Here is a 25,942-nt window from a genome sequence, read left to right as displayed (position 1 = left end):
GTTGCCTCGGGCACCTTATGGCCGTTCTGCTGTGAGTCAAAGATTTTCGAATCGGACGAAAAACTGATAGTAAATTGGAACGTTCAGGGCCTCCTAATGACGATGGAACACTCAAATTGCGTCCCGATTCAATACATCGTCCTCCAGCGGACTTGTCTCCATTGGTCTATTGCTGCCTCGGGCACCTAATGGCCGTTCTGCTGTGAGTCAAAGACTTTCGAATCGGACGAAAAACTGATAGTGAATTGTAACATTCAGAGGCCACCTAATGACGATGGACCACGCAAATTGCGTCCCGATACAATTCATCGTCCTCCAGCCGAGTTGACTCCATGGGTCTCTTGCTGCCTCGGGCACCTTATGGCCGTTCTGCAGTGAATCTAGATTATCGAATGGGACGAAAAACTGGTAGTGAATTGTAACGTTCAGGGCCACCTAATGACGATGGATCACTCAAATTGCGTCCCGATTCAATACATCGTCCTCCAGCAGACTTGTCTCCATGGGTCTATTGCTGCCTCGGGCACCTTTTGGCCGTTCTGCTGTGAGTCAAAGATTTTCGAATCGGACGAAAAACTGATAGTGAATTGTAACGTTCAGGGCCTCCTAATGACGATGGAATACTAAAATTGCGTCCCGATTCAATACATCGTCCTCCAGCCGACTTGACTCCATGGGTCTATTGCTGCCTCGGGCACCTTATGGCCGTTCTGCTGTGAGTCTAGATTATCGAATGGGACGAAAAACTGATAGTGAATTGTAACGTTCAGGGCCTCCTAATGACGATGGATCACTCAAATTGCGTTCCGATTCAATACATCGTCCTCCAGCAGACTTGTCTCCATGGGTCGATTGCTGCCTCGGGCACCTTATGGCCGTTCTGCTGTGAGTCAAAGGTTTTCGAATCGGACGAAAAACTGATAGTGATTTGTAACATTCAGGGCCACCTAATGACGATGGACCACACAAATTGCGTCCCGATTCAGTACATCGTCCACTAGCCGACTTGACTCCATGGGACTATTGCTGCCTCGGGCACCTTATGGCCGTTCTGCTGTGAGTCTAGATTATAGAATGGGATGAAAAACTGATAGTGAATTGTAACGTTCAGGGCCACCTAATGACGATGGATCACTCAAATTGCGTCCCGATTCAATACATCGTCCTCCAGCAGACTTGTCTCCATGGGTCTATTGCTGCCTCGGCCACCTTATGGCAGGCCTGCTGTGACTCAAAGATTTTCGAATCGGACGAACAACTGATAGTGAATTGTAACGTTAAGGGCCTCCTAATGACGATGGAACACTCAAATTGCGTCCCGATTCAATACATCGTCCTCCAGCAGACTTGTCTCCATGCGTCTATTGCTGCCTCGGGAACCTTATGGCCGTTCTGCTGTGAGTCAAAGATTTTCGAATCGGAAGAAAATCTGATAAAGAATTCTAACTTTCAGGGCCACCTAATGACGATGGATCACTCAAATTGCGTCCCGATTCAATACATCGTCCTCCAGCAGACTTGTCTCCATGCGTCGATTGCTGCCTCGGGCACCTTATGGCCGTTCTGCTGTGAGTCAAAGGTTTTCGAATCGGACGAAAAACTGATAGTGATTTGTAACATTCAGGGCCACCTAATGACGATGGACCACACAAATTGCGTCCCGATTCAGTACATCGTCCACTAGCCGACTTGACTCCATGGGACTATTGCTGCCTCGGGCACCTTATGGCCGTTCTGCTGTGAGTCTAGATTATAGATTGGGATGAAAAACTGATAGTGAATTGTAACGTTCAGGGCCACCTAATGACGATGAATCACTCAAATTGCGTCCCGATTCAATACATCGTCCTCCAGCAGACTTGTCTCCATGGGTCGATTGCTGCCTCGGGCACCTTATGGCAGGCCTGCTGTGACTCAAAGATTTTCGAATCGGACGAAAAACTGATAGTGAATTGTAACGTTCTGGGCCTCCTAATGACGATGGATCACTCAAATTGCGTCCCGATTCAATACATCGTCCTCCAGCCGACTTGACTCCATGGGTCTATTGCTGCCTCGGGCACCTTATGGCCGTTCTGCTGTGAGTCTAGATTATCGAATGGGACAAAAAACTGATAGTGAATTGTAACGTTCAGGGCCTCCTAATGTCGATGGATCACTCAAATTGCGTCCCGATTCAATACATCGTCCTCCAGCAGACTTGTCTCCATGGGTCTATTGCTGCCTAGGGCACCTTATGGCCGTTCTGCTGTGAGTCTAGATTATCGAATGGGACGAAAAACTGATAGTGAATTGTAACGTTCAGGGCCACCTAATGACGATGGATCACTCAAATTGCGTCCCGATTCAACACATCGTCCTCCAGCCGACTTGACTCCATGGGTCTATTGCTGCCTCGGGCACCTTATGGCAGGCCTGCTGTGACTCAAAGATTTTCGAATCGGACGAAAAACTGATAGTGAACTGTAACGTTCAGGGCCTCCTAATGACGATGGAACACTCAAATTGCGTCCCGATTCAATACATCGTCCTCCAGCAGACTTGTCTCCATGCGTCTATTGCTGCCTCGGGCACCTTATGGCCGTTCTGCTGTGAGTCAAAGATTTTCGAATCGGAAGAAAATCTGATAGTGAATTCTAACTTTCAGGGCCACCTAATGACGATGGATCACTCAAATTGCGTCCCGATTCAATACATCGTCCTCCAGCAGACTTGTCTCCATGGGTCGATTGCTGCCTCGGGCACGTTATGGCCGTTCTGCTGTGAGTCAAAGATTTTCGAATCGGACGAAAAACTGTTAGTGATTTGTAACATTCAGGGCCACCTAATGACGATGGACCACACAAATTGCGTCCCGATTCAGTACATCGTCCACTAGCCGACTTGTCTCCATGGGACTATTGCTGCCTCGGGCACCTTATGGCCGTTCTGCTGTGAGTCTAGATTATAGATTGGGATGAAAAACTGATAGTGAATTGTAACGTTCAGGGCCACTTAATGACGATGGATCACTCAAATTGCGTCCCGATTCAATACATCGTCCTCCAGCAGACTTGTCTCCATGGGTCTATTGCTGCCTCGGGCACCTTATGGCCGTTCTGCTGTGAGTCTAGATTATCGAATCGGACGAAAAACTGATAGTGAATTGTAACGTTCAGGGCCTCCTAATGACGATGGATCACTCAAATTGCGTCCCGACTCAATACATCGTCCTCCAGCAGACTTGTCTCCATGGGTCGATTGCTGCCTCGGGCACCTAATGGCCGTTCTGCTGTGAGTCAAAGACTTTCGAATCGGACGAAAAACTGATAGTGATTTGTAACATTCAGGGCCACCTAATGACGATGGACCACACAAATTGCGTCCCGATTCAGTACATCGTCCACTAGCCGACTTGACTCCATGGGACTATTGCTGCCTCGGGCACCTTATGGCCGTTCTGCTGTGAGTCTAGATTATCGAATGGGACGAAAAACTGATAGTGAATTGTAACGTTCAGGGCCTCCTAATGACGATGGATCACTCAAATTGCGTCCCGATTCAATACATCGTCCTCCAGCAGACTTGTCTCCATGGGTCGATTGCTGCCTCGGGCACCTAATGGCCGTTCTGCTGTGAGTCAAAAATTTTCGAATCGGACGAAAAACTGATAGTGAATTGTAACATTCAGGGCCACCTAATGACGATGGACCACGCAAATTGCGTCCCGATTCAATACATCTCCTCCAGCCGAGTTGACTCCATGGGTCTATTGCTGCCTCGGGCACCTTATGGCCGTTCTGCTGTGAATCTAGATTATCGAATGGGACGAAAAACTGATAGTGAATTGTAACGTTCAGGGCCACCTAATGACGATGGATCACTCAAATTGCGTCCCGATTCAATATATCGTCCTCCAGCAGACTTGTTTCCATGGGTCTATTGTTGCCTCGGGCACCTTATGGCCGTTCTGCTGTGAGTCAAAGATTTTCGAATCGGACGAAAAACTGATAGTGAATTGTAACTTTCAGGGCAACCTAATGACGATGGATCACGCAAATTGCGTCCCGATTCAATACATCGTCCTCCAGCCGACTTGTCTCCATGGGTCTATTGCTGCCTCGGGCACCTTATGGCCGTTCTGCTGTGAGTCAAAGATTTTCGAATCGGACGAAAAACTGATAGTAAATTGGAACGTTCAGGGCCTCCTAATGACGATGGAACACTCAAATTGCGTCCCGATTCAATACATCGTCCTCCAGCGGACTTGTCTCCATTGATCTATTGCTGCCTCGGGCACCTAATGGCCGTTCTGCTGTGAGTCAAAGACTTTCGAATCGGACGAAAAACTGATAGTGAATTGTAACATTCAGAGGCCACCTAATGACGATGGACCACGCAAATTGCGTCCCGATTCAATACATCGTCCTCCAGCCGAATTGACTCCATGGGTCTCTTGCTGCCTCGGGCACCTTATGGCCGTTCTGCAGTGAATCTAGATTATCGAATGGGACGAAAAACTGGTAGTGAATTGTAACGGTCAGGGCCACCTAATGACGATGGATCACTCAAATTGCGTCCCGATTCAATACATCGTCCTCCAGCCGACTTGTCTCCATGGGTCTATTGCTGCCTCGGGCACCTTATGGCCGTTCTGCTGTGTGTCTAGATTATCGAATGGAACGAAAAACTGATAGTGAATTGTAACTTTCAGGGCCACCTAATGACGATGGATCACTCAAATTGCGTCTCGATTCAATACATCGTCCTCCAGCAGACTTGTCTCCATGGGTCGATTGCTGCCTCGGGCACCTTATGGCCGTTCTGCTGTGAGTCAAAGATTTTCTAATCGGACGAAAAACCTGATAGTGATTTGTAACATTCAGGGCCACCTAATGACGATGGTCCACACAAATTGCGTCCCGATTCAGTACATCGTCCACTAGCCGACTTGACTCCATGGGACTATTGCTGCCTCGGGCACCTTATGGCCGTTCTGCTGTGAGTCTAGATTATCGAATGGGATGAAAAACTGATAGTGAATTGTAACGTTCAGGGCCACCTAATGACGATGGATCACTCAAATTGCGTCCCGATTCAATACATCGTCCTCCAGCAGACTTGTCTCCATGGGTCTATTGCTGCCTCGGGCACCTTATGGCAGTACTGCTGTGACTCAAAGATTTTCGAATCGGACGAAAAACTGATAGTGAATTGTAACGTTCAGGGCCTCCTAATGACGATGGAACACTCAAATTGCGTCCCGATTCAATACATCGTCCTCCAGCAGACTTGTCTCCATGGGTCTATTGCTGCCTCGGGCACCTTACGGCCGTTCTGCTGTGAGTCAAAGATCTTCGAATCGGACGAAAAACTGATAGTGAATTGTAACATTCAGGGCCACCTAATGACGATGGACCACACAAATTGCGTCCCGATTCAGTACATCGTCCTCCAGCCGACCTGACTCCATGGGTCTATTGCTGCCTCGGGCACCTTATGGCCGTTCTGCTGTGAGTCTAGATTATCGAATGTGACGAAAAACTGATAGTGAATTGTAACGTTCATGGCCACCTAATGACGATGGATCACTCAAATTGCGTCCCGATTCAATACATCGTCCTCCAGCAGACTTGTCTCCATGGGTCTATTGCTGCCTCGGGCACCTTATGGCCGTTCTGCTGTGAGTCAAAGATTTTCGAATCGGACGAAAAACTGATAGTGAATTGTAACGTTCAGGGCCACCTAATGACGATGGATCACTCAAATTGCGTCCCGATTCAATACATCGTCCTCCAGCCGACATGTCTCCATGGGTCTATTGCTGCCTTGGCACCTTATGGCCGTTCTGCTGTGAGTCAAAGATTTTCGAATCGGACGAAAAACTGATAGTGAATTGTAACGTTCAGGGCCTCCTAATGACGATGGATCATTCAAATTGCGTCCCGATTCAATACATTGTCCTCCAGCAGACTGTCTCCATGGGTCTATTGCAGCCTCGGGCACCTTATGGCCGTTCAGCTGTGACTCAAAGATTTTCGAATCGGACGAAAAACTGATAGTGAATTGTAACGTTCAGGGCCTCCTAATGACGATGGAATACTAAAATTGCGTCCCGATTCAATACATCGTCCTCCAGCCGACTTGACTCCATGGGTCTATTGCTGCCTCGGGCACCTTATGGCCGTTCTGCTGTGAGTCTAGATTATCGAATGGGACGAAAAACTGATAGTGAATTGTAACGTTCAGGGCCTCCTAATGACGATGGATCACTCAAATTGCGTCCCGATTCAATACATCGTCCTCCAGCCGACTTGACTCCATGGGTCTATTGCTGCCTCGGGCACCTTATGGCCGTTCTGCTGTGAGTCTAGATTATCGAATGGGACGAAAAACTGATAGTGAATTGTGACGTTCAGGGCCTCCTAATGACGATGGATCACTCAAATTGCGTCCCGATTCAATACATCGTCCTCCAGCAGACTTGTCTCCATGGGTCGATTGCTGCCTCGGGCACCTAATGGCCGTTCTGCTGTGGGTCAAAGATTTTCGAATCGGACGAAAAACTGATAGTGAATTGTAACATTCAGGGCAACCTAATGACGATGGAACACTCAAATTGCGTCCCGATTCAATACATCGTCCTCCAGCAGACTTGTCTCCATGCGTCTATTGCTGCCTCGCGCACCTTATGGCCGTTCTGCTGTGAGTCAAAGATTTTCGAATCGGAAGAAAATCTGATAAAGAATTCTAACTTTCAGGGCCACCTAATGACGATGGATCACTCAAATTGCGTCCCGATTCAATACATCGTCCTCCAGCAGACTTGTCTCCATGGGTCGATTGCTGCCTCGGGCACCTTATGGCCGTTCTGCTGTGAGTCAAAGGTTTTCGAATCGGACGAAAAACTGATAGTGATTTGTAACATTCAGGGCCACCTAATGACGATGGACCACACAAATTGCGTCCCGATTCAGTACATCGTCCACTAGCCGACTTGACTCCATGGGACTATTGCTGCCTCGGGCACCTTATGGCCGTTCTGCTGTGAGTCGAGATTATAGATTGGGATGAAAAACTGATAGTGAATTGTAACGTTCAGGGCCACCTAATGACGATGGATCACTCAGATTGCGTCCCGATTCAATACATCGTCCTCCAGCAGACTTGTCTCCATGGGTCGATTGCTGCCTCGGGCACCTTATGGCAGGCCTGCTGTGACTCAAAGATTTTCGAATCGGACGAAAAACTGATAGTGAATTGTAACGTTCAGGGCCTCCTAATGACGATGGAACACTCTAATTGCGTCCCGATTCAATACATCGTCCTCCAGCAGACTTGTCTCCATGCGTCTATTGCTGTCTCGGGCACCTTATGGCCGTTCTGCTGTGAGTCAAAGATTTTCGAATCGGACGAAAAACTGATAGTGAATTGTAACGTTCAGGGCCTCCTAATGACGATGGATCACTCAAATTGCGTCCCGATTCAATACATCGTCCTCCAGCCGACTTGACTCCATGGGTCTAATGCTGCCTCGGGCACCTTATGGCCGTTCTGCTGTGAGTCTAGATTATCGAATGGGACGAAAAACTGATAGTGAATTGTAACGTTCAGGGCCACCTAATGACGATGGATCACTCAAATTGCGTCCCGATTCAATACATCGTCCTCCAGCCGAGTTGACTCCATGGGTCTATTGCTGCCTTGGGCACCTTATGGCCCTTCTGCTGTGAATCTAGATTATCGAATGGGACGAAAAACTGATAGTGAATTGTAACGTTCAGGGCCACCTAATGACGATGGATCACTCAAATGGCGTCCTGATTCAATACATCGTCCTCCAGCAGACTTGACTTCATGGGTCTATTGCTGCCTCGGGCACCTTATGGCCGTTCTGCTGTGAGTCAAAGATTTTCGAATCGGACGAAAAACTGATAGTGAATTGTAACGTTCAGGGCCACCTAATGACGATGGATCACTCAAATGGCGTCCTGATTCAATACATCGTCCTCCAGCAGACTTGACTTCATGGGTCTATTGCTGCCTCGGGCACCTTATGGCCGTTCTGCTGTGAGTCAAAGATTTTCGAATCGGACGAAAAACTGATAGTGAATTGTAACGTTCAGGGCCTCCTAATGACGATGGAACACTCAAATTGCGTCCCGATTCAATACATCGTCCTCCAGCAGACTTGTCTCCATGCGTCTATTGCTGCCTCGCGCACCTTATGGCCGTTCTGCTGTGAGTCAAAGATTTTCGAATCGGAAGAAAATCTGATAAAGAATTCTAACTTTCAGGGCCACCTAATGACGATGGATCACTCAAATTGCGTCCCGATTCAATACATCGTCCTCCAGCAGACTTGTCTCCATGGGTCGATTGCTGCCTCGGGCACCTTATGGCCGTTCTGCTGTGAGTCAAAGGTTTTCGAATCGGACGAAAAACTGATAGTGATTTGTAACATTCAGGGCCACCTAATGACGATGGACCACACAAATTGCGTCCCGATTCAGTACATCGTCCACTAGCCGACTTGACTCCATGGGACTATTGCTGCCTCGGGCACCTTATGGCCGTTCTGCTGTGAGTCGAGATTATAGATTGGGATGAAAAACTGATAGTGAATTGTAACGTTCAGGGCCACCTAATGACGATGGATCACTCAGATTGCGTCCCGATTCAATACATCGTCCTCCAGCAGACTTGTCTCCATGGGTCGATTGCTGCCTCGGGCACCTTATGGCAGGCCTGCTGTGACTCAAAGATTTTCGAATCGGACGAAAAACTGATAGTGAATTGTAACGTTCAGGGCCTCCTAATGACGATGGAACACTCTAATTGCGTCCCGATTCAATACATCGTCCTCCAGCAGACTTGTCTCCATGCGTCTATTGCTGTCTCGGGCACCTTATGGCCGTTCTGCTGTGAGTCAAAGATTTTCGAATCGGACGAAAAACTGATAGTGAATTGTAACGTTCAGGGCCTCCTAATGACGATGGATCACTCAAATTGCGTCCCGATTCAATACATCGTCCTCCAGCCGACTTGACTCCATGGGTCTAATGCTGCCTCGGGCACCTTATGGCCGTTCTGCTGTGAGTCTAGATTATCGAATGGGACGAAAAACTGATAGTGAATTGTAACGTTCAGGGCCTCCTAATGACGATGGATCACTCAAAATGCGTCCCGATTCAATACATCGTCCTCCAGCCGACTTGACTCCATGGGTCTATTGCTGCCTCGGGCACCTTATGGCCGTTCTGCTGTGAGTCTAGATTATCGAATGGGACGAAAAACTGATAGTGAATTGTAACGTTCAGGGCCACCTAATGACGATGGATCACTCAAATTGCGTCCCGATTCAATACATCGTCCTCCAGCAGACTTGTCTCCATGGGACTATTGCTGCCTCGTGCACCTTATGGCAGGCCTGCTGTGACTCAAAGATTTTCGAATCGGACGAAAAACTGATAGTGAATTGTAACGTTCAGGGCCTCCTAATGACGATGGAACTCTCAAATTGCGTCCCGATTCAATACATCGTCCTCCAGCAGACTTGTCTCCATGCGTCTATTGCTGTCTCGGGCACCTTATGGCCGTTCTGCTGTGAGTCAAAGATTCTCGAATCGGACGAAAAACTGATAGTGAATTGTAACGTTCAGGGCCTCCTAATGACGATGGATCACTCAAATTGCGTCCCGATTCAATACATCGTCCTCCAGCCGGCTTGACTCCATGGGTCTATTGCTGCCTCGGGCACCTTATGGCCGTTCTGCTGTGAGTCTAGATTATCGAATGGGACAAAAAACTGATAGTGAATTGTAACGTTCAGGGCCTCCTAATGTCGATGGATCACTCAAATTGCGTCCCGATTCAATACATCGTCCTCCAGCAGACTAATCTCCATGGGTCTATTGCTGCCTCGGGCACCTTATGGCAGGCCTGCTGTGACTCAAAGATTTTCGAATCGGACGAAAAACTGATAGTGAACTGTAACGTTCAGGGCCTCCTAATGACGATGGAACACTCAAATTGCGTCCCGATTCAATACATCGTCCTCCAGCAGACTTGTCTCCATGCGTCTATTGCTGCCTCGGGCACCTTATGGCCGTTCTGCTGTGAGTCAAAGATTTTCGAATCGGAAGAAAATCTGATAGTGAATTGTAACGTTCAGGGCCTCCTAATGACGATGGATCACTCAAATTGCGTCCCGACTCAATACATAGTCCTCCAGCAGACTTGTCTCCATGGGTCTATTGCTGCCTCGCGCACCTTATGGCAGGCCTGCTGTGACTCAAAGATTTTCGAATCGGACGAAAAACTGATAGTGAATTGTAACGTTCAGGGCCTCCTAATGACGATGTAACACTCAAATTGCGTCCCGATTCAATACATCGTCCTCCAGCAGACTTGTCTCCATGCGTCTATTGCTGCCTCGGGCACCTTATGGCCGTTCTGCTGTGAGTCAAAGATTTTCGAATCGGACGAAAAACTGATAGTGAATAGTAACGTTCAGGTCCACCTAATGACGATGGATCACTCAAATTGCGTCCCGATTCAATACATCGTCCTCCAGCCGACTTGACTCCATGGGTCTATTGCTGCCTCGGGCACCTTGTGGCCGTTCTGCTGTGAGTCTAGATTATCGAATGGGACGAAAAACTGATAGTGAATTGTAACGTTCAGGGCCTCCTAATGACGATGGATCACTCAAATTGCGTCCCGACTCAATACATCGTCCTCCAGCAGACTTGTCTCCATGGGTCGATTGCTGCCTCGGGCACCTAATGGCCGTTCTGCTGTGAGTCAAAGATTTTCGAATCGGACGAAAAACTGAGAGTAATTTGTAACATTCAGGGTCACCTAATGACGATGGACCACACAAATTGCGTCCCGATTCAGTACATCGTCCACTAGCCGACTTGACTCCATGGGACTATTGCTGCCTCGGGCACCTTATGGCCGTTCTGCTGTGAGTCTAGATTATCGAATGGGATGAAAAACTGATAGTGAATTGTAACGTTCAGGGCCACCTAATGACGATGGATCACTCAAATTGCGTCCCGATTCAATACATCGTCCTCCAGCATACTTGTCTCCATTGGTCGATTGCTGCCTGGGGCACCTTATGGCCGTTCTGCTGTGAGTCAAAGATTTTCGAATCGGACGAAAAACCTGATAGTGATTTGTAACATTCAGGGCCACCTAATGACGATGGACCACACAAATTGCGTCCCGATTCAGTACATCGTCCACTAGCCGACTTGACTCCATGGGACTATTGCTGCCTCGGGCACCTTATGGCCGTTCTGCTGTGAGTCTAGATTATCGAATGGGATGAAAAACTGATAGTGAATTGTAACGTTCAGGGCCACCTAATGACGATGGATCACTCAAATTGCGTCCCGATTCAATACATCGTCCTCCAGCAGACTTGTCTCCATGGGTCTATTGCTGCCTCGGGCACCTTATGGCAGTCCTGCTGTGACTCAAAGATTTTCGAATCGGACGAAAAACTGATAGTGAATTGTAACGTTCAGGGCCTCCTAATGACGATGGAACACTCAAATTGCGTCCCGATTCTATACATCGTCCTCCAGCAGACTTATCTCCATGGGTCTATTGGTGCCTCGGGCACCTTATGGCCGTTCTGCTGTGAGTCAAAGATTTTTGAATCGGACGAAAAACTGATAGTGAATTGTAACATTCAGGGCCACCTAATGACGATGGACCACACATATTGCGTCCCGATTCAGTACATCGTCCTCCAGCCGACCTGACTCCATGGGTCTATTGCTGCCTCGGGCACCTTATGGCCGTTCTGCTGTGAGTCTAGATTATCGAATGGGACGAAAAACTGATAGTGAATTGTAACGTTCAGGGCCACCTAATGACGATGGATCACTCAAATTGCGTCCCGATCCAATACATCGTCCTCCAGCAGACTTGTCTCCATGGGTCTATTGCTGCCTCGGGCACCTTATGGCCGTTCTGCTGTGAGTCAAAGATTTTCGAATCGGACGAAAAACTGATACTGAATTGTAACTTTCAGGGCCACCTAATGACGATGGATCACTCAAATTGCGTCCCGATTCAATACATCGTCCACCAGCAGACTTGTCTCCATGGGTCTATTGCTGCCTCGGGCACCTTATGGCCGTTCTGCTGTGAGTCAAAGATTTTCGAATCGGACGAAAAACTGATAGTGAATTGTAACGTTCAGGGCCTCCTAATGACGATGGAACACTCAAATTGCGTCCCGATTCAATACATCGTCCACCAGCAGACTTGTCTCCATGCGTCTATTGCTGCCTCGGACACCTTATGGCCGTTCTGCTGTGAGTCAAAGATTTTCGAATCGGACGAAAAACTGATAGTGAATTGTAACTTTCAGGGCCTCCTAATGACGATGGAACACTCAAATTGCGTCCCGATTCAATACATCGTCCTCCAGCATACTTGTCTCCATGGGTCGATTGCTGCCTGGGGCACCTTATGGCCGTTCTGCTGTGAGTCAAAGATTTTCGAATCGGACGAAAAACCTGATAGTGAATTGTAACATTCAGGGCCACCTAATGACGATGGACCACACAAATTGCGTCCCGATTCAGTACATCGTCCACTAGCCGACTTGACTCCATGGGACTATTGCTGCCTCGGGCACCTTATGGCCGTTCTGCTGTGAGTCTAGATTATCGAATGGGATGAAAAACTGATAGTGAATTGTAACGTTCAGGGCCACCTAATGACGATGGATCACTCAAATTGCGTCCCGATTCAATACATCGTCCTCCAGCAGACTTGTCTCCATGGGTCTATTGCTGCCTCGGGCACCTTATGGCAGTCCTGCTGTGACTCAAAGATTTTCGAATCGGACGAAAAACTGATAGTGAATTGTAACGTTCAGGGCCTCCTAATGACGATGGAACACTCAAATTGCGTCCCGATTCAATACATCGACCTCCAGCAGACTTATCTCCATGGGTCTATTGGTGCCTCGGGCACCTTATGGCCGTTCTGCTGTGAGTCAAAGATTTTTGAATCGGACGAAAAACTGATAGTGAATTGTAACATTCAGGGCCACCTAATGACGATGGACCACACAAATTGCGTCCCGATTCAGTACATCGTCCTCCAGCCGACCTGACTCCATGGGTCTATTGCTGCCTCGGGCACCTTATGGCCGTTCTGCTGTGAGTCTAGATTATCGAATGGGACGAAAAACTGATAGTGAATTGTAACGTTCAGGGCCACCTAATGACGATGGATCACTCAAATTGCGTCCCGATTCAATACATCGTCCTCCAGCAGACTTGTCTCCATGGGTCTATTGCTGCCTCGGGCACCTTATGGCCGTTCTGCTGTGAGTCAAAGATTTTTGAATCGGACGAAAAACTGATAGTGAATTGTAACATTCAGGGCCACCTAATGACGATGGACCACACAAATTGCGTCCCGATTCAGTACATCGTCCTCCAGCCGACCTGACTCCATGGGTCTATTTCTGCCTCGGGCACCTTATGGCCGTTCTGCTGTGAGTCTAGATTATCGAATGGGACGAAAAACTGATAGTGAATTGTAACGTTCAGGGCCACCTAATGACGATGGATCACTCAAATTGCGTCCCGATTTAATGCATTGTCCTCCAGCAGCCTGTCTCCATGGGTCTATTGCAGCCTCGGGCACATTATGGCCGTTCAGCTGTGACTCAAAGATTTTCGAATCGGACGAAAAACTGATAGTGAATTGTAACGTGCAGGGCCTCCTAATGACGATGGAACACTCAAATTGCGTCCCGATTCAATACATCGTCCTCCAGCCGACTTGTCTCCATGGGTCTATTGCTGCCTCGGGCACCTTATGGCCGTTCTGCTGTGAGTCATAGATTTTCGAATCGGACGAAAAACTGATAGTGAATTGTAACGTTCAGGGCCTCCTAATGACGATGGAACACTAAAATTGCGTCCCGATTCAATACATCGTCCTCCAGCAGACTTGACTTCATGGGTCTATTGCTGCCTCGGGCACCTTATGGCCGTTCTGCTGTGAGTCAAAGATTTTCGAATCGGACGAAAAACTGATAGTGAATTGTAACGTTCAGGGCCTCCTAATGACGATGGAACACTCAAATTGCGTCCCGATTCAATACATCGTCCTCCAGCAGACTTGTCTCCATGCGTCTATTGCTGCCTCGGGCACCTTATGGCCGTTCTGCTGTGAGTCAAAGATTTTCGAATCGGACGAAAAACTGATAGTGAATTGTAACGTTCAGGGCCACCTAATGACGATGGATCACTCAAATTGCGTCCCGATTCAATACATCGTCCTCCAGCCGACTTGACTCCATGTGTCTATTGCTGCCTCGGGCACCTTATGGCCGTTCTGCTGTGAGTCTAGTTTATCGAATGGGACAAAAAACTGATAGTGAATTGTAACGTTCAGGGCCTCCTAATGACGATGGATCACTCAAATTGCGTCCCGATTCAATACATCGTCCTCCAGCAGACTTGTCTCCATGGGTCTATTGCTGCCTCGGGCACCTTATGGCCGTTCTGCTGTGAGTCTAGATTATCGAATGGGACGAAAAACTGATATTGAATTGTAACGTTCAGGGCCACCTAATGACGATGGATCACTCAAATTGCGTCCCGATTCAATACATCGTCCTCCAGCCGACTTGTCTCCATGGGTCTATTGCTGCCTCGGGCACCTTATGGCCGTTCTGCTGTGAGTCTAGATTATCGAATGGGACGAAAAAGTGATAGTGAATTGTATTGTTCAGGGCCTCCTAATGACGATGGATCACTCAAATTGCGTCCCGATTCAATACATCGTCCTCCAGCCGACTTGACTCCATGGGTCTATTGCTGCCTCGGGCACCTTATGGCCGTTCTGCTGTGAGTCTAGATTATCGAATGGGACGAAAAACTGATAGTGAATTGTAAGGTTCAGGGCCTCCTAATGACGGTGGATCACTCAAATTGCGTCCCGATTCAATACATCGTCCTCCAGCAGACTTGTCTCCATGGGTCTATTGCTGCCTCGGGCACCTAATGGCTGTTCTGCTGTGAGTCAAAGATTTTCGAATCGGACGAAAAACTGATAGTGAATTGTAACATTCAGGGCCACCTAATGACGATGGACCACGCAAATTGCGTCCCGATTCAATACATCGTCCTCCAGCAGACTTGTCTCCATGGGTCTATTGCTGCCTCGGGCACCTTATGGCAGTCCTGCTGTGACTCAAAGATTTTCGAATCGGACGAAAAACTGATAGTGAATTGTAACGTTCAGGGCCTCCTAATGACGATGGAACACTCAAATTGCGTCCCGATTCTATACATCGTCCTCCAGCAGACTTATCTCCATGGGTCTATTGGTGCCTCGGGCACCTTATGGCCGTTCTGCTGTGAGTCAAAGATTTTTGAATCGGACGAAAAACTGATAGTGAATTGTAACATTCAGGGCCACCTAATGACGATGGACCACACATATTGCGTCCCGATTCAGTACATCGTCCTCCAGCCGACCTGACTCCATGGGTCTATTGCTGCCTCGGGCACCTTATGGCCGTTCTGCTGTGAGTCTAGATTATCGAATGGGACGAAAAACTGATAGTGAATTGTAACGTTCAGGGCCACCTAATGACGATGGATCACTCAAATTGCGTCCCGATCCAATACATCGTCCTCCAGCAGACTTGTCTCCATGGGTCTATTGCTGCCTCGGGCACCTTATGGCCGTTCTGCTGTGAGTCAAAGATTTTCGAATCGGACGAAAAACTGATACTGAATTGTAACTTTCAGGGCCACCTAATGACGATGGATCACTCAAATTGCGTCCCGATTCAATACATCGTCCACCAGCAGACTTGTCTCCATGGGTCTATTGCTGCCTCGGGCACCTTATGGCCGTTCTGCTGTGAGTCAAAGATTTTCGAATCGGACGAAAAACTGATAGTGAATTGTAACGTTCAGGGCCTCCTAATGACGATGGAACACTCAAATTGCGTCCCGATTCAATACATCGTCCTCCAGCAGACTTGTCTCCATGCGTCTATTGCTGCCTCGGACACCTTATGGCCGTTCTGCTGTGAGTCAAAGATTTTCGAATCGGACGAAAAACTGATAGTGAATTGTAACTTTCAGGGCCTCCTAATGACGATGGAACACTCAAATTGCGTCCCGATTCAATACATCGTCCTCCAGCATACTTGTCTCCATGGGTCGATTGCTGCCTGGGGCACCTTATGGCCGTTCTGCTGTGAGTCAAAGATTTTCGAATCGGACGAAAAACCTGATAGTGAATTGTAACATTCAGGGCCACCTAATGACGATGGACCACACAAATTGCGTCCCGATTCAGTACATCGTCCACTAGCCGACTTGACTCCATGGGACTATTGCTGCCTCGGGCACCTTATGGCCGTTCTGCTGTGAGTCTAGATTATCGAATGGGATGAAAAACTGATAGTGAATTGTAACGTTCAGGGCCACCTAATGACGATGGATCACTCAAATTGCGTCCCGATTCAATACATCGTCCTCCAGCAGACTTGTCTCCATGGGTCTATTGCTGCCTCGGGCACCTTATGGCAGTCCTGCTGTGACTCAAAGATTTTCGAATCGGACGAAAAACTGATAGTGAATTGTAACGTTCAGGGCCTCCTAATGACGATGGAACACTCAAATTGCGTCCCGATTCAATACATCGACCTCCAGCAGACTTATCTCCATGGGTCTATTGGTGCCTCGGGCACCTTATGGCCGTTCTGCTGTGAGTCAAAGATTTTTGAATCGGACGAAAAACTGATAGTGAATTGTAACATTCAGGGCCACCTAATGACGATGGACCACACAAATTGCGTCCCGATTCAGTACATCGTCCTCCAGCCGACCTGACTCCATGGGTCTATTGCTGCCTCGGGCACCTTATGGCCGTTCTGCTGTGAGTCTAGATTATCGAATGGGACGAAAAACTGATAGTGAATTGTAACGTTCAGGGCCACCTAATGACGATGGATCACTCAAATTGCGTCCCGATTCAATACATCGTCCTCCAGCAGACTTGTCTCCATGGGTCTATTGCTGCCTCGGGCACCTTATGGCCGTTCTGCTGTGAGTCAAAGATTTTTGAATCGGACGAAAAACTGATAGTGAATTGTAACATTCAGGGCCACCTAATGACGATGGACCACACAAATTGCGTCCCGATTCAGTACATCGTCCTCCAGCCGACCTGACTCCATGGGTCTATTTCTGCCTCGGGCACCTTATGGCCGTTCTGCTGTGAGTCTAGATTATCGAATGGGACGAAAAACTGATAGTGAATTGTAACGTTCAGGGCCACCTAATGACGATGGATCACTCAAATTGCGTCCCGATTCAATGCATTGTCCTCCAGCAGCCTGTCTCCATGGGTCTATTGCAGCCTCGGGCACATTATGGCCGTTCAGCTGTGACTCAAAGATTTTCGAATCGGACGAAAAACTGATAGTGAATTGTAACGTGCAGGGCCTCCTAATGACGATGGAACACTCAAATTGCGTCCCGATTCAATACATCGTCCTCCAGCCGACTTGTCTCCATGGGTCTATTGCTGCCTCGGGCACCTTATGGCCGTTCTGCTGTGAGTCATAGATTTTCGAATCGGACGAAAAACTGATAGTGAATTGTAACGTTCAGGGCCTCCTAATGACGATGGAACACTAAAATTGCGTCCCGATTCAATACATCGTCCTCCAGCAGACTTGACTTCATGGGTCTATTGCTGCCTCGGGCACCTTATGGCCGTTCTGCTGTGAGTCAAAGATTTTCGAATCGGACGAAAAACTGATAGTGAATTGTAACGTTCAGGGCCTCCTAATGACGATGGAACACTCAAATTGCGTCCCGATTCAATACATCGTCCTCCAGCAGACTTGTCTCCATGCGTCTATTGCTGCCTCGGGCACCTTATGGCCGTTCTGCTGTGAGTCAAAGATTTTCGAATCGGACGAAAAACTGATAGTGAATTGTAACGTTCAGGGCCACCTAATGACGATGGATCACTCAAATTGCGTCCCGATTCAATACATCGTCCTCCAGCCGACTTGACTCCATGTGTCTATTGCTGCCTCGGGCACCTTATGGCCGTTCTGCTGTGAGTCTAGTTTATCGAATGGGACAAAAAACTGATAGTGAATTGTAACGTTCAGGGCCTCCTAATGACGATGGATCACTCAAATTGCGTCCCGATTCAATACATCGTCCTCCAGCAGACTTGTCTCCATGGGTCTATTGCTGCCTCGGGCACCTTATGGCCGTTCTGCTGTGAGTCTAGATTATCGAATGGGACGAAAAACTGATATTGAATTGTAACGTTCAGGGCCACCTAATGACGATGGATCACTCAAATTGCGTCCCGATTCAATACATCGTCCTCCAGCCGACTTGTCTCCATGGGTCTATTGCTGCCTCGGGCACCTTATGGCCGTTCTGCTGTGAGTCTAGATTATCGAATGGGACGAAAAAGTGATAGTGAATTGTATTGTTCAGGGCCTCCTAATGACGATGGATCACTCAAATTGCGTCCCGATTCAATACATCGTCCTCCAGCCGACTTGACTCCATGGGTCTATTGCTGCCTCGGGCACCTTATGGCCGTTCTGCTGTGAGTCTAGATTATCGAATGGGACGAAAAACTGATAGTGAATTGTAAGGTTCAGGGCCTCCTAATGACGGTGGATCACTCAAATTGCGTCCCGATTCAATACATCGTCCTCCAGCAGACTTGTCTCCATGGGTCTATTGCTGCCTCGGGCACCTAATGGCTGTTCTGCTGTGAGTCAAAGATTTTCGAATCGGACGAAAAACTGATAGTGAATTGTAACATTCAGGGCCACCTAATGACGATGGACCACGCAAATTGCGTCCCGATTCAATACATCGTCCTCCAGCCGAGTTGACTCCATGGGTCTATTGCTGCCTCGGGCACCTTATGGCCGTTCTGCTGTGAGTCTAGATTATCGAATGGGACGAAAAACTGATAGTGAATTGTAACTTTCAGGGCCACCTAATGACGATGGATCACTCAAATTGCGTCCCGATTCAATACATCGTCCACCAGCATACTTGTCTCCAAGGGTCGATTGCTGCCTGGGGCACCTTATGGCCGTTCTGCTGTGAGTCAAAGATTTTCGAATCGGACGAAAAACCTGATAGTGATTTGTAACATTCAGGGCCACCTAATGACGATGGACCACACAAATTGCGTCCCGATTCAGTACATCGTCCACTAGCCGACTTGACTCCATGGGACTATTGCTGCCTCGGGCACCTTATGGCCGTTCTGCTGTGAGTCTAGATTATCGAATGGGATGAAAAACTGATAGTGAATTGTAACGTTCAGGGCCACCTAATGACGATGGATCACTCAAATTGCGTCCCGATTCAATACATCGTCCTCCAGCATACTTGTCTCCATTGGTCGATTGCTGCCTGGGGCACCTTATGGCCGTTCTGCTGTGAGTCAAAGATTTTCGAATCGGACGAAAAACCTGATAGTGAATTGTAACATTCAGGGCCACCTAATGACGATGGACCACACAAATTGCGTCCCGATTCAGTACATCGTCCACTAGCCGACTTGACTCCATGGGACTATTGCTGCCTCGGGCACCTTATGGCCGTTCTGCTGTGAGTCTAGATTATCGAATGGGATGAAAAACTGATAGTGAATTGTAACGTTCAGGGCCACCTAATGACGATGGATCACTCAAATTGCGTCCCGATTCAATACATCGTCCTCCAGCAGACTTGTCTCCATGGGTCTATTGCTGCCTCGGGCACCTTATGGCAGTCCTGCTGTGACTCAAAGATTTTCGAATCGGACGAAAAACTGATAGTGAATTGTAACGTTCAGGGCCTCCTAATGACGATGGAACACTCAAATTGCGTCCCGATTCAATACATCGTCCTCCAGCAGACTTATCTCCATGGGTCTATTGGTGCCTCGGGCACCTTATGGCCGTTCTGCTGTGAGTCAAAGATTTTTGAATCGGACGAAAAACTGATAGTGAATTGTAACATTCAGGGCCACCTAATGACGATGGACCACACAAATTGCGTCCCGATTCAGTACATCGTCCTCCAGCCGACCTGACTCCATGGGTCTATTGCTGCCTCGGGCACCTTATGGCCGTTCTGCTGTGAGTCTAGATTATCGAATGGGACGAAAAACTGATAGTGAATTGTAACGTTCAGGGCCACCTAATGACGATGGATCACTCAAATTGCGTCCCGATTCAATACATCGTCCTCCAGCAGACTTGTCTCCATGGGTCTATTGCTGCCTCGGGCACCTTATGGCCGTTCTGCTGTGAGTCAAAGATTTTCGAATCGGACGAAAAACTGATACTGAATTGTAACTTTCAGGGCCACCTAATGACGATGGATCACTCAAATTGCGTCCCGATTCAATACATCGTCCACCAGCAGACTTGTCTCCATGGGTCTATTGCTGCCTCGGGCACCTTATGGCCGTTCTGCTGTGAGTCAAAGATTTTCGAATCGGACGAAAAACTGATAGTGAATTGTAACGTTCAGGGCCTCCTAATGACGATGGAACACTCAAATTGCGTCCCGATTCAATACATCGTCCTCCAGCAGACTTGTCTCCATGCGTCTATTGCTGCCTCGGACACCTTATGGCCGTTCTGCTGTGAGTCAAAGATTTTCGAATCGGACGAAAAACTGATAGTGAATTGTAACTTTCAGGGCCTCCTAATGACGATGGAACACTCAAATTGCGTCCCGATTCAATACATCGTCCTCCAGCATACTTGTCTCCATGGGTCGATTGCTGCCTGGGGCACCTTATGGCCGTTCTGCTGTGAGTCAAAGATTTTCGAATCGGACGAAAAACCTGATAGTGAATTGTAACATTCAGGGCCACCTAATGACGATGGACCACACAAATTGCGTCCCGATTCAGTACATCGTCCACTAGCCGACTTGACTCCATGGGACTATTGCTGCCTCGGGCACCTTATGGCCGTTCTGCTGTGAGTCTAGATTATCGAATGGGATGAAAAACTGATAGTGAATTGTAACGTTCAGGGCCACCTAATGACGATGGATCACTCAAATTGCGTCCCGATTCAATACATCGTCCTCCAGCAGACTTGTCTCCATGGGTCTATTGCTGCCTCGGGCACCTTATGGCAGTCCTGCTGTGACTCAAAGATTTTCGAATCGGACGAAAAACTGATAGTGAATTGTAACGTTCAGGGCCTCCTAATGACGATGGAACACTCAAATTGTGTCCCGATTCAATACATCGACCTCCAGCAGACTTATCTCCATGGGTCTATTGGTGCCTCGGGCACCTTATGGCCGTTCTGCTGTGAGTCAAAGATTTTTGAATCGGACGAAAAACTGATAGTGAATTGTAACATTCAGGGCCACCTAATGACGATGGACCACACAAATTGCGTCCCGATTCAGTACATCGTCCTCCAGCCGACCTGACTCCATGGGTCTATTGCTGCCTCGGGCACCTTATGGCCGTTCTGCTGTGAGTCTAGATTATCGAATGGGACGAAAAACTGATAGTGAATTGTAACGTTCAGGGCCACCTAATGACGATGGATCACTCAAATTGCGTCCCGATTCAATACATCGTCCTCCAGCAGACTTGTCTCCATGGGTCTATTGCTGCCTCGGGCACCTTATGGCCGTTCTGCTGTGAGTCAAAGATTTTTGAATCGGACGAAAAACTGATAGTGAATTGTAACATTCAGGGCCACCTAATGACGATGGACCACACAAATTGCGTCCCGATTCAGTACATCGTCCTCCAGCCGACCTGACTCCATGGGTCTATTTCTGCCTCGGGCACCTTATGGCCGTTCTGCTGTGAGTCTAGATTATCGAATGGGACGAAAAACTGATAGTGAATTGTAACGTTCAGGGCCACCTAATGACGATGGATCACTCAAATTGCGTCCCGATTCAATGCATTGTCCTCCAGCAGACTGTCTCCATGGGTCTATTGCAGCCTCGGGCACATTATGGCCGTTCAGCTGTGACTCAAAGATTTTCGAATCGGACGAAAAACTGATAGTGAATTGTAACGTGCAGGGCCTCCTAATGACGATGGAACACTCAAATTGCGTCCCGATTCAATACATCGTCCTCCAGCCGACTTGTCTCCATGGGTCTATTGCTGCCTCGGGCACCTTATGGCCGTTCTGCTGTGAGTCATAGATTTTCGAATCGGACGAAAAACTGATAGTGAATTGTAACGTTCAGGGCCTCCTAATGACGATGGAACACTAAAATTGCGTCCCGATTCAATACATCGTCCTCCAGCAGACTTGACTTCATGGGTCTATTGCTGCCTCGGGCACCTTATGGCCGTTCTGCTGTGAGTCAAAGATTTTCGAATCGGACGAAAAACTGATAGTGAATTGTAACGTTCAGGGCCTCCTAATGACGATGGAACACTCAAATTGCGTCCCGATTCAATACATCGTCCTCCAGCAGACTTGTCTCCATGCGTCTATTGCTGCCTCGGGCACCTTATGGCCGTTCTGCTGTGAGTCAAAGATTTTCGAATCGGACGAAAAACTGATAGTGAATTGTAACGTTCAGGGCCACCTAATGACGATGGATCACTCAAATTGCGTCCCGATTCAATACATCGTCCTCCAGCCGACTTGACTCCATGTGTCTATTGCTGCCTCGGGCACCTTATGGCCGTTCTGCTGTGAGTCTAGTTTATCGAATGGGACAAAAAACTGATAGTGAATTGTAACGTTCAGGGCCTCCTAATGACGATGGATCACTCAAATTGCGTCCCGATTCAATACATCGTCCTCCAGCAGACTTGTCTCCATGGGTCTATTGCTGCCTCGGGCACCTTATGGCCGTTCTGCTGTGAGTCTAGATTATCGAATGGGACGAAAAACTGATATTGAATTGTAACGTTCAGGGCCACCTAATGACGATGGATCACTCAAATTGCGTCCCGATTCAATACATCGTCCTCCAGCCGACTTGCCTCCATGGGTCTATTGCTGCCTCGGGCACCTTATGGCCGTTCTGCTGTGAGTCTAGATTATCGAATGGGACGAAAAAGTGATAGTGAATTGTAATGTTCAGGGCCTCCTAATGACGATGGAACACTCAAATTGCGTCCCGATTCAATACATCGTCCTCCAGCATACTTGTCTCCATGGGTCGATTGCTGCCTGGGGCACCTTATGGCCGTTCTGCTGTGAGTCAAAGATTTTCGAATCGGACGAAAAACCTGATAGTGAATTGTAACATTCAGGGCCACCTAATGACGATGGACCACACAAATTGCGTCCCGATTCAGTACATCGTCCACTAGCCGACTTGACTCCATGGGACTATTGCTGCCTCGGGCACCTTATGGCCGTTCTGCTGTGAGTCTAGATTATCGAATGGGATGAAAAACTGATAGTGAATTGTAACGTTCAGGGCCACCTAATGACGATGGATCACTCAAATTGCGTCCCGATTCAATACATCGTCCTCCAGCAGACTTGTCTCCATGGGTCTATTGCTGCCTCGGGCACCTTATGGCAGTCCTGCTGTGACTCAAAGATTTTCGAATCGGACGAAAAACTGATAGTGAATTGTAACGTTCAGGGCCTCCTAATGACGATGGAACACTCAAATTGCGTCCCGATTCAATACATCGACCTCCAGCAGACTTATCTCCATGGGTCTATTGGTGCCTCGGGCACCTTATGGCCGTTCTGCTGTGAGTCAAAGATTTTTGAATCGGACGAAAAACTGATAGTGAATTGTAACATTCAGGGCCACCTAATGACGATGGACCACACAAATTGCGTCCCGATTCAGTACATCGTCCTCCAGCCGACCTGACTCCATGGGTCTATTGCTGCCTCGGGCACCTTATGGCCGTTCTGCTGTGAGTCTAGATTATCGAATGGGACGAAAAACTGATAGTGAATTGTAACGTTCAGGGCCACCTAATGACGATGGATCACTCAAATTGCGTCCCGATTCAATACATCGTCCTCCAGCAGACTTGTCTCCATGGGTCTATTGCTGCCTCGGGCACCTTATGGCCGTTCTGCTGTGAGTCAAAGATTTTTGAATCGGACGAAAAACTGATAGTGAATTGTAACATTCAGGGCCACCTAATGACGATGGACCACACAAATTGCGTCCCGATTCAGTACATCGTCCTCCAGCCGACCTGACTCCATGGGTCTATTTCTGCCTCGGGCACCTTATGGCCGTTCTGCTGTGAGTCTAGATTATCGAATGGGACGAAAAACTGATAGTGAATTGTAACGTTCAGGGCCACCTAATGACGATGGATCACTCAAATTGCGTCCCGATTCAATGCATTGTCCTCCAGCAGACTGTCTCCATGGGTCTATTGCAGCCTCGGGCACATTATGGCCGTTCAGCTGTGACTCAAAGATTTTCGAATCGGACGAAAAACTGATAGTGAATTGTAACGTGCAGGGCCTCCTAATGACGATGGAACACTCAAATTGCGTCCCGATTCAATACATCGTCCTCCAGCCGACTTGTCTCCATGGGTCTATTGCTGCCTCGGGCACCTTATGGCCGTTCTGCTGTGAGTCATAGATTTTCGAATCGGACGAAAAACTGATAGTGAATTGTAACGTTCAGGGCCTCCTAATGACGATGGAACACTAAAATTGCGTCCCGATTCAATACATCGTCCTCCAGCAGACTTGACTTCATGGGTCTATTGCTGCCTCGGGCACCTTATGGCCGTTCTGCTGTGAGTCAAAGATTTTCGAATCGGACGAAAAACTGATAGTGAATTGTAACGTTCAGGGCCTCCTAATGACGATGGAACACTCAAATTGCGTCCCGATTCAATACATCGTCTTCCAGCAGACTTGTCTCCATGCGTCTATTGCTGCCTCGGGCACCTTATGGCCGTTCTGCTGTGAGTCAAAGATTTTCGAATCGGACGAAAAACTGATAGTGAATTGTAACGTTCAGGGCCACCTAATGACGATGGATCACTCAAATTGCGTCCCGATTCAATACATCGTCCTCCAGCCGACTTGACTCCATGTGTCTATTGCTGCCTCGGGCACCTTATGGCCGTTCTGCTGTGAGTCTAGTTTATCGAATGGGACAAAAAACTGATAGTGAATTGTAACGTTCAGGGCCTCCTAATGACGATGGATCACTCAAATTGCGTCCCGATTCAATACATCGTCCTCCAGCAGACTTGTCTCCATGGGTCTATTGCTGCCTCGGGCACCTTATGGCCGTTCTGCTGTGAGTCTAGATTATCGAATGGGACGAAAAACTGATATTGAATTGTAACGTTCAGGGCCACCTAATGACGATGGATCACTCAAATTGCGTCCCGATTCAATACATCGTCCTCCAGCCGACTTGCCTCCATGGGTCTATTGCTGCCTCGGGCACCTTATGGCCGTTCTGCTGTGAGTCTAGATTATCGAATGGGACGAAAAAGTGATAGTGAATTGTAATGTTCAGGGCCTCCTAATGACGATGGATCACTCAAATTGCGTCCCGATTCAATACATCGTCCTCCAGCCGACTTGACTCCATGGGTCTATTGCTGCCTCGGGCACCTTATGGCCGTTCTGCTGTGAGTCTAGATTATCGAATGGGACGAAAAACTGATAGTGAATTGTAACGTTCAGGGCCTCCTAATGACGGTGGATCACTCAAATTGCGTCCCGATTCAATACATCGTCTTCCAGCAGACTTGTCTCCATGGGTCTATTGCTGCCTCGGGCACCTAATGGCTGTTCTGCTGTGAGTCAAAGATTTTCGAATCGGACGAAAAACTGATAGTGAATTGTAACATTCAGGGCCACCTAATGACGATGGACCACGCAAATTGCGTCCCGATTCAATACATCGTCCTCCAGCCGAGTTGACTCCATGGGTCTATTGCTGCC

Source organism: Schistocerca cancellata, unplaced genomic scaffold (genome assembly GCF_023864275.1).
Source record: "Schistocerca cancellata isolate TAMUIC-IGC-003103 unplaced genomic scaffold, iqSchCanc2.1 HiC_scaffold_1170, whole genome shotgun sequence".
Classification (NCBI taxonomy): domain Eukaryota; kingdom Metazoa; phylum Arthropoda; class Insecta; order Orthoptera; family Acrididae; genus Schistocerca; species Schistocerca cancellata.
The sequence above is the reverse complement of the archived record's forward strand: the minus strand, read 5'-3'. Positions refer to the sequence as shown.